We start from the raw sequence: 8732 nt of genomic DNA on the forward strand, positions 1-8732 counted from the left end.
TTCAGCACTTTCAATGGGAACTACCAATAAAGGATCTCCTAAGCACTCCTTCGATCATCGAGACATGAAGAACCAAATGAATAACGACTAACTTAGATAGTAACTCCAATTCATAAGTGACATCTCCAATCCTCTTCACACTTTGGTATGGCCAATATAACAGTGTCTAAGATTCCCCTTCTTTTCAAGCCTCATAACACCCTTCACGTATATCTAATCATTCACCTCAAACTTCAAGTCTTTTCTACCTCACCTCAATTTTTCACACTCTCTGGAATGGTTTTTCACTTCCTCTATAACTTGGTGAACTAAGTCTAGTCCAACCCACTTAAAGATAGAGAACTCACTCGCTAAAAGACATCATACCAGGGATGAGAGAAGAGCTACAACCTCAAATGCTCCCATCAACATTCCTCTTACCAAGTTCAAGCCTAGCTCTAAGTCCCAAGGTACTAGTCCTAAGATGATCATACTTAAACAAATTTAACCCTCGAATTCATACTCTATACCTCCATAGGGACCTTTTACTTATAGAATACTACTCTTCCTCACCACTTCATACAAACACTCACAATCATCACCCAAATGTCATCAATATCCTACCACCGATCACTCTCATAGTGACAACCACACTCAATCCTATCACTCTAACCACCTCAACCACATCTAAGAATTGTCAAGCCTACTTTAACACTTCTACTTTCATTATTGCATGAGCTCTTACCCAGAGACACACTAACATACTCTTACCTATCTATTGCATATCACAGGGTCTCATCTCGCTCCTCTTCCACACCTCTATCCCTAACTAAACAAGTACAACACAACTATCATAATTAGGAAACACTCACTGTCCCCTATCTTCTCTCACTCAACTCAGTCTACTATCATCAACATCGCTATCAGGACTAGAAAGGAAGAATCACTAAAACATTTTAGAGCAAAAAGTCATAAGTATGATTCATTTAAGAAAGTCTGATCTGGGAACGTCCATAACTAATATGATCTCTCTAGTCTTTCAGGGCCTATCATGAGCTCATGGAATTATACATATTGTGAAACTCAAGTTATTTTTCGTCTAACATTGGGTTGAAAACTCTTAGATTCATGAGACAAAATTAGGATTGCTGAATGAAATTATCAATTCTCATCCTCTAACTCATCATGGATATGCATAAACATGGGGGTGTATGGGTCTAGGCTATGGGCATAGTGCTCATACACACAAAAGTAATAGAGTATCACCATAACTGAAGTGTTAGGAATATGCGAGATAGAAAAATAATGATGTCTCATTCTGATCAATTCATCACTATCGAAAGTTCAAGACTTACTTTGGTTCATTACCTCATCATCTCCCCCTTAGCTCGAATGTTACTACTCTAAGCCTGCAGACTGATTCTCTATACTTAGCTATAAGCACATTGCTCCACACGGCAGAGTACCACTATTCACAAGAACAATTAAACTCTCCAATTATACTATACCTGAAGATACCAAACTGCTACTGGGGCCTCATTTTATGATATTTTCCTCAACTTCCTTCTATCTTTTAGGAATCTTTATATACTTGCTGCTCTTATTGGTGTACACATCCACTTTTTCTAACTCTTATGATCTAATCTCTTCTCTTTAGCCTGCTAACACTCATCTTCTAGGTTCACATATTCCTTACTTAGTTGAAGGAAACTTGAACTATAACAGAAGACTCATCATTATCTATCTACAACTCTCTTCGACCCAATTCTTATGGATACTTAGTAGAAAGAAAAACCCACATCCAGCCTTATCCACATTAGCAGCTAAAAGATACTAACCAGTCACCCAAAGCAACTCATAAAATTAGAGCCTCATACAACTTTATACTACCATGGATACACATCTTAGGCCTCTTCTTACCAAATGACTTAGCCTCAATTCACTATTTGCATCTAAGGGTCACATACCCCCCATTCGTAACACACACTCCTGACAAGTTAAATCTTAATCTCTCACATACGCCATGTCAAGACTACTAAATCAAATCTTAAAACTATGACTATCACACTTATAATGCTATCCCTTATTTCTTCACACTACTTATCTCAATTTCAAGCTTAGGGTCTAGTACTAACACGCACATCACACACCACTCGCATGCTATACAATTTTACAACTACTAGGTGAAATTAAGAAACACTCTTCTACTAAGACCTCATGACAAGTAATCGATCATCATCTCACTATCTGTCTAATTATAATTTATCACCTCGTCTCCTTTCTTAACCTAAGTACTATTTACCCATTCATTACACCTCATTGCCTAGTTATATTCATATCTTTCTAAATAACATGGGACACTCTCTTCAAAATCATAAGCCTAGCTTAGATCTATCATCTCATGACTCCTTCTCCCTCCGTTCAACACCTATACTAGGTCTTTTACTAATAAAAAGACACCTCAGTGTAAAACTCCTTATGGTTCGAGTGTACTCTAACTCATTTTAACTAACAACTCTTCCTCTACCTCTTGTCATGAAAGTTAGACGATACTTACTACATCTTTAATCAAAGTCAAAAGGGATGAGTTCTAACTCTATTGCTTACCGTATAAGTACCTAACTCTAGGTACATGCCTCAATCAACCACTGTTCTCACTATTCGGTTTCTACTCCTCTAACTTCATCTTTCTAGCTCTAGGATCATTCTACAAATCATAGCTTGCCATGCCTCAAGTCATATTCCATCAGATGGTAACACTAATCATTTAGAGACATAACCTTCCTTTTGAGGAGAACATCTGAAGTACGATTTTAGAGAAGATAGCATGGAAATACATCTTACTTTGGCTCAACGCACGATTCATATGAATGATGGTGCATTCTTTCAAATCAATACACTTGTGTGCACTAATCAGCTCCTCTCAATCTTGGTGCAGTGTATTTAACCTCTGAATACTTTATCTAAAAGTAACTTATCAATAAGGATCTGAGCTTTACTATTCCAACCACCTTGAGCATGATCAATAGTCGAATGGATTTGAGTAACGCATGAATCATAATGAAACTTTTATAGAGTTAAACTCTATCGCACGAAGTCAGAATATGAAAGAAGTGGAATAATATCTAATGTCCTATAGCCTCCTGATTATAAGTGTGGAGTACGACACACCCATAAGCAAGACTCTACTAGACAAGACTTCATAGACTTTCTAGGACTCTTGAACTCTGTGCTCTGATACTAAGTTTGTCACACCCCGGGAGGGTACCCTAGACATGATCGACACTCAGAGACTATTGCTAGTCCCCAAGCGAACCACTTGGCCTATTCACATAATTATTCAATCAACTCTCTATCAGCGGAAGACTTGACTCATTAGGATGATCGAATAGATAATTATAGAATAAGGCCAAAGGCCAACAATCTGTCTAATCCAATCAACAAGACTAGTATGAATGAAACTAGCCAAAAGACAATCTCAAGTCAACAAGTCAACAATCTAGTCTATGAAGCCTCTATCAATTGTCTGAGTTGTGCCAATGACAGGTTCATGGCTACCTCAAATCAAATAAAAGTAAAAGTCTAAAATCTAAAGCTAGATGCTAAAAGAATGGCATCTTTCGAAAGCAGGGAAAAATCACCAATCAGCTAGAGTATGAATGATCCTCAACAGTGCGCCTGTTGATGATCTCTAGAACCTGTCTCTGCATCATAAAATGATGCAGGTCTAAATGAATGTCAGTACGTGGAATGTACGAGTATGTAATATGGAAGAATGAAATAAAAATACATTAAAGGTACTTAAGATAGAATGAAACTTGCCCAACTCGATATGATATGCAAGTATAAAATATAACAATGCTTTAAAAAGGATTCAGTAACATGCAACTTATTCAAAACATGTCCTATACTTTCATGCACAATCTGGGAGTCTCTCTTAATCGACAACAATTCCACTATTTATACGTAGGTGATGTACAGTGAAATAATGTCGTTGACATGTCCTCCAATAATTGCCAAGATAAAGGACGAATCTATCAATTTGGATCCACCAATCAATCAAGTCCTATCTTTTTAGGATAATGAAATAGGAAAATATCCGACTTTAATAGTTCAATCCTCTCTAATACTGGCTACGTAGTTATTGAGTTTTACTCTCACTCAATTCAGTGTTCGATACTACTCTCAAAACTCAATATGTTCATGCAACTTAAACCAATGAGTTCAATCAAAACTTTCTACTAGTCTCATTGGACTCTTATTGAAATTCAATCTCATCTCAAATGATGCTCTTTCGAATCAATTCAATCCAATCCAATACTCAACTTTTTAAAATCTCTTTAAAGCATGCAATCTCGACTTAAAATAATGATTAAAAGATTTTTCAAACTCATGCTCAAAATAATAATTCAGAGAGTTTTCAAACTCAACTCATGCTCAAACATTTTCTCAATCAAAGATGAAAATATTCACTCTTTAAAATCAAAATAGTGCATCAAATAATTAATGCAAAAATATTCACAAATCATTCTTTAAAAATCAATCAATGTGTGAAAATCATATATAATCTTCAATTAGAGTTCATGTGAATGAAGACATAAACATGCATCCAAATCAAATACTCAACCCATGAACAATATTAATATGTATTTTAAATAAGTACAAGGAACCCAAAAAGACAATAGATAACTCAAGAATTCAATTCAAGAAACTCAAAAACTTCAACTTAATTCAACTCGAATCAATAAAGATGAAGGGGCACATGGGCGAACGCAGTCCAACGTTGTGTTAGCCTTACATACCTTAAAAGCTCCACAAATCTTGATGAAAAATTTTAACTTGAAGAAGAACAATCAGGATACCCTTTCTTGAAATTCTTGGATTTGTTTAGGAGTGATCCATGTATGTATGAAGTAATTTGGGTTGGAAATGTTGAAATATATGAAGAAGAACTTACCTTGATGAAGAACCTTGAAATAGAACCCTAACTTGATGTTTTTCTTGAAAATTCTTGAGCGTTAAAGTTTAGGAGTGAATAAGAGGGTTTCTAATGAGGAAAAACTGATTTCTACACGTTTAGGGATATTAAAATAACTCTCCAAAGTGTTATAGGATAAAAATACCCTTAAAAAAATAAAAGGAGCGTCATTGGCTTAGGCAGTGGAGTCCGCGTCCTCTCTATGTCGCGGAGCCATTGCAGATTTTTGCCAGGATGGGAGTCTCTAGTAAAATGGTCATAACGTTTTACTTCGAACTCCAAATGAGTCAAATTGGTGGCGTCAGAAAGAGGACACGTAGATATTTAATTTGACAGGTCATAAGATACCTAAATCTTAATATCCAGATAGAAATGGGCGTTTAAAGTTGACTCTTATAAGATCTTATATGAAAACTTAATCGGTAAAGGATCTTTCAACTCGACTTAGTACTAGAGGTTCCTTATGATCATAATTCACCTTTAATACACTTCAAATACTTAGGAATTGATCCAAACTCATATATACAATTAGAATTCATCGAGTTCGAGTCTATACGCATATGAAGAATGGTTCGAGTCTTGGCGAAATTTTTTGGAGTGTTACAATATCATTATCACTCTCTCTCTCTCTCTCTCTATCTATATATATATATATATATATATGTGTGTGTGTGTGTTTTGAAAAGAAAACATACATTTTATGAACGATCTACTAATTATTGAATTTTATTCACTTGATTATATTTGAAGCAAAATTCAATTGTAAACTTTGGGATTCATACTTACTAATTACTATCATCAAACAAGCGAAAAATAGAGAAAAACTAAATATTTTTATATATTGTTATATTGAAGGGGATTTGAGAAAAAATTAGTATGGTACCACATTGAATGAATAGAGATAAACATTTTTCCTTATTAATGTTTTATCCTAAAATGATTGTCCGTAAATTTTAAGAATTAAATTAGACAATCAAATTTTAACCGCTAATATATATCTTCCTATGTAGGGGAAACAGGTTGGGATGGTTAATTATGGATTTTTTTTAATGGGGGTGAGATGCGGGAGGAGTGGGGGATGTATATGGTTCCAACATAATTTGAATTGTAATGAAAAATTAATATTATGTAAAAATAAAATTACAAAATGTTTTAAAATAAAGTGTATAACTTTTTAATTAATTAGCCATTGTTTTTTTTAAAAAAATAAAATGAATTGTATACTATACACAAATAAAAGAAATATATGAAAACTTTTCGTCCTTATTTGTTTATTACTTAAAAGAGTATGGGGAATAGGAAAGAGTCATTTGTTTTTGAGGAAACTTAGAGAAAATAAAAGTAAAAATCGAAATAAGAATATTATGAAATTCTTATAAACAAAGGTTATCATTGTCTTTTTACCATTTTAGTCAAATTTGGGCCAATTGTTTGGGCCATTTAGACTATTTCGAACCATCATACTTTGGAAATTATTGATATTTGTTATTTTCAATGTAAAGAATAAATTTGGAGGATTTTCAAATGAGGTTGTTTTTTCGGTTCAATAAAAACATAAGTGCGTGACACATGATTTTTTAAAATCGAAAATGAACTTTTAAAAGGTGGGGAGGTATTTTTAATTGGTTTCATATTATTTGGTGTAACGATTTGTCCCCGTCATTACGGATAGGCCAAGGAAAAAGGAATTTAGGCCAGAAATCTTTGGGTAGTAACTTCGAAAAAATTGAGCCTAGGCCAGAGTTGGATGAATTCTGAGTCAGGTGACGTCTACGGTGACCTAGTGATAGGTGGGGGATTGAATCGGTGATTTGATTAAATTAATTTTTAGTCAAGACGATGCAGAGCATTTATAGCTTCATGGAATCGCAATCGAATGAGTAAAACTTATGGAATTGGACTGGGCGTGAAGCTATAATTTAAGACATCTTAGGGAGAGGATATGTTGTGAAATGGAAAGCTCCAAACTCTGTGTCTCTGCCTATCCCGCTAGAGTGGGATTAGTGCCGCCAGAGCGGGATGGTCCTACTGGAGCTGGACAGTCGCGACTTAAGTCAGGGAAAAACTCCAGAAATGGTATTCTTCTGCAAAAACTGTTCTTAGGACGTGAGGAGGCGACCCAGGGTAATATTGATCAATTTTCTACGTATTCTCACACCCAAAGTAATATTTCTACTCCCTAAATTCATAATTCGATTCCTAAAACCTATAAACTAGGGTGGGTGATCGTTTTAGGAAGATTTTGGCCTGTGAGTAATGGTGGAAATTAGCCCTAGGTGGGGTTTAGGACCATAGGTTGGTCTAGTAGGGAAATTATTCTATAATTCAACTAAGATAGACCATTATATTGATCCTTTGTGTATATTTACTATTTTTAGACCAAGAACAAGTAGAACTAACCCGGAAAGGAAAAAATCTTGCATCTTAGAGTTGTTGAGGCTCGAATTCGAAGTAGTTGATGGCTTTGTTTCCTGTATGTGTTCATGTACTTGCTAAATTACTTCATTCTATGCATATGTATATATGAATAGGGACACATGCTAGAAATTATGTGAAATAATCACTTACTGGCCTAATTTATGTTGAACCTATTCTTGGTGACATAATGTTGACTACTGAATATAATTATGGTTGTTTTGAATGTTTAGATTGGGTGTCAAATTCTGACACATAATTAGATTGGGTGTCATATTCTGACACACATTTTGATCAGGTGTCACGTTCTGACACAAATCTTGAATCGAATGTCACGTGTCAATACAAATTAGGTGTTTGTTGGTCTCATGAAAGGACCCTTATGTGAAGTTGCATGATATTGAGATTATTGAACTGTGGTCTTCCTGAGTAATGATTGATATGAAAATGATTAAGCGGTATATATTTGATTACTATGTTGAGTTTACTAATTCATGATTCACGTACTAGCAAGCCGCGTGATCCTATCAGTAAACTGTTGATTTTGTATACAAATACAACACTTGCTTTGTCTTTGTTGAGTACATGATATATTCAGTCGGTTGCAGAGAGACTTTGCCTAGAGGAGTGACAATTGTTTGAGTTCAAGGATGACCTGTTTCTTATAGGATGCCGTGGATTCTCTTTACTTCTAGTCCTTCTTTCGGGACTTAGATGTTTAGCATTGGTTTACTATTAATGGATTTGTTTGGGATTGCATTCCCTTTTTACTAGACTTAATGACTTGTTTAAAATTTTGGTACATTTGACTTTTAGTTCCTAGATATTTTTGCATGTTTTTAGGGTTCTTGACTAAGCTTTACTGAGTTTATAAGAACTCAGCCTTGTTGTTATTAAATTAAGTTGCTTCCGCATCTTTGACACTTCTTGCATCTCGTAAATGTGATAGTTGAGCTGTATTAATGGGTCTCCTGTCAGAGCGTTAGTGTGGGTGCCAATCATGGAGGATCGGGATCGTGACAAAGTTGGTATCACATCCCTAGGTTCGTTGATATTGTCATACCAAAATGAGTCTAGTAGAGTCTTGTGGAACGGTACAGAGACGTCTGTACTTTTCTTCGAGAGGCTACAAGACTTTAGGAAAAGTTTCTCTATCTTATTTTCTTTGTGCTAATCCATGATTTGCGTACTGGAAAGCCGCGTGATCCTACCAGTACACTGTTGATTTTATATACTAATACAACACTTGCTCTATCTTTGTTGAGTACAAGACATACTCAGTCAGTTTTAGAGAGACTTCGCTTAGAGGAGTGACAATTGTTCGAGTTCAAGGATGACCTGTTTCTTTCAGGCTGCCGTG

The sequence above is a fragment of the Solanum dulcamara genome, chromosome 4 (assembly GCF_947179165.1).
Source record: "Solanum dulcamara chromosome 4, daSolDulc1.2, whole genome shotgun sequence".
Lineage (NCBI taxonomy): Eukaryota > Viridiplantae > Streptophyta > Magnoliopsida > Solanales > Solanaceae > Solanum > Solanum dulcamara.